A 2,623-nucleotide genomic window follows, 5' to 3' on the forward strand; every position below is an offset into this window, starting at 1 on the left:
CCAGACCCCCAGGTTGGGAAGCCTGACGTGGGGCTCAGAACCTTCACTCCAGTGGGTGGACTTCTGTGGTATAAGTGTTCTCCAGTTTGTGAGTCACCCACCCAGCAGTTATGGGATTTGATTTGATTGTGATTGCGCCCCTCCTACCGTCTCATTGAAGCTTCTCCTTTGTCTTTGGATGCGGGTATCTTTTTTGGTGAGTTCCAGTGTCTTCCTGTCGATGACTGTTCAGCAGTTAGTTGTGATTCTGGTGTTCTCGCAAGAGGGAGTGAGCACACGTCCTTCTACTCCGCCATCTTGAACCAATCTCCACTGGTGGGTTCTTAATTAGCAATGTGAATGGTAATGTTAAAGGTCCTGAATCAGGACTGAAATACTTACTCCCCACATGGACAGGTGTAAGAACCTGGGGAGGCCACGTGAAGACAGCACCCTTAGGGCTTCTCACTTAACCCCTCAACATTCTGGTGTCCAACCACTGCTTTAGGATTTCTGGGGGCCAATGCTGGCTCTAACGGTTCCATAATCTAGCCTCTGTCTGCCTTTAGTGAGACCCACATCTCCAGGATCTTACAGAGCAGGGTCTGTGTGACTGTTCTGTGGCTTCTCTAACAAGTGACCACAAGCTGGGTGGTTTAAAACAACAGGAATTCATCCTCCCCCAGTCCTGGAGATCAGACATCTGAGATCAAGGTGTTGTAGGACTGAAGTCCCTCCAGAGGCTCCAGGATACGGTTCTCCCTGCCTTTTCCAGATTCTGGGGGCTCCAGGCTTCCCCAGGCTTGCGGCTGTATCCCTCCTGTCTCTGCCTCTGTCTTCACGTGTCTTCTCCTGGGTCTGGGTCTCTCCTCTTTTGTCTCTTACAAGGACGCTGTCATTAGATAGGTGGCCACCGTAACCCAAGATGACCTCACCTCGAGATCCTTAACTACATGTACGAAGACCCTTTTCCCAGATATCGTCCTGTTCACGTGTTCTGGGGGGACACATCTTTTGGGGCCACCATTCAACCCATTTTCTGTGTATAAAATAACCCTCATTTTAGGAGATTACCAAGGTCTCATATAGATTGGCACAGACAACAGCCATGTGGGTGGGGGTCTGGTGATGATGAGGATCCTAGAATCACCAGGAAAGGATCAAGGCCTGGCTTCATCAGAAAGTGAGCTCGTCCACCATGGGGTCCGTGGAAACAGCCACTCCACTCGGTCCATGGAAAGGGACCCAGTGCAAAGTCCAGAAGTGGTTACCTTGCAAAGCTGGCTCTTCTGGGATTTCATCATCAATAGCATCATGTAACCAGTGACTACGGGCTTGGAGGAATCTCTTTCTGATACGTGATGACAGCACTGTCATTTTAGGCACAGCAAGCCTAGAATAGGAATGTTTGAAGGAGAAGAGTTTGGGAGATTGTGAAGCTTGGTTGTCAAGGAAACTGAGCAGGTTTTTCAAGGTTGTCAAAGAAACTTCTCTCTTAAACTGAAGGCAGGGCTGGGAGAGCTGAACTCCAGGGATCTTTTAAAGGGGCTGCTCTGAAGCACCGTCACCTGAGTGGTGGTCTCAGCATGAGCTGGGTTTTGCGAAGTGTGAAGAGATTAAGCCTGACTTTCTGTGACAGCTGGGGAGGGGTTTGTAAAGCACCTTGGCTTTTAGGGCAAAGGTTTGTTGCTGGAGCAAAGTGTCTCCTAAAACTGGGCTGAAGCTCAAGATGTCTCTGTCCCTTTCATGTGAGAGTCCAGGGCAGGTGGGTGGCAGGTCCCAGGCTCTGTCCCCCTTGTTTCTCCTCCCTGCTTCCAGGTGAGGGCTCCAACCAGCAGGGTGGGGTGACCAGGTGGGCATCATGCCCTCCGTCCTAGGATGCAGGCTGGCCAAGCTCCTCACCACCTCCACCCCTTCCCCTTGGTAACATGAGACACTGGGTCCCAGCTGCAAGGGATGGGAAGGCTGGGAGGTGCAGGGTAGCTGTGAACAGGAAAAAGGGAAATGGGTTCTGATGGGCAGCTGGGCGGCTGTCCTGTGAGGGTCGCCCAGACGCTAGCACACAGACTCTGGGTCCTGTGAAGCTTTGATGCTTTGTGGTTCTGGAAATCCTATAGGAGACGGTCCACAGCAGGTGAAGCTAATGCCCTCAGTGGAGGTGGTGAAGCCAAAGATCTCAGTTCAGACTGAAGGTGCCGATGTGGGCATACATACAGGACAAGACCATCTCGTGTGGATGGACTTCAGGCACGTTTAACGTGAATGCAGTCACGTTAATGCCTAGCACCTTCTATCTTGTGCCTCTCCTCAGGGACCCCCTCCTCAGTTCCTGAGGATCCTGTAACTCCCGTACAGGGGGATGGAGAGTGGGCTCTGTCCAGTCTGAGCCCTGAGTTACCCTGCGTGTGAGTCTGCTCAGGACCGCCGTAACAGATACCACAGACTGAGCCGCTTGAATAACAGACCGATCTCCCAGTCCTGGATGCTGTCTGAGATCAAGGTGTGTGCAGGCTGGCTTCTCCTGAGGCCTCTCTACTTGGTACTTAGACAGCCGTCTTCTCCCCAGGTCCTCATGTGGTCTCCCCCTTTGCCTATCTGTGTCCTAATCTCTTCTTGTAGGACATCAATCCTATTGGATTAGGAT

Source organism: Balaenoptera ricei, chromosome 19, assembly GCF_028023285.1.
Source record: "Balaenoptera ricei isolate mBalRic1 chromosome 19, mBalRic1.hap2, whole genome shotgun sequence".
Taxonomy (NCBI): Eukaryota; Metazoa; Chordata; class Mammalia; order Artiodactyla; family Balaenopteridae; genus Balaenoptera; species Balaenoptera ricei.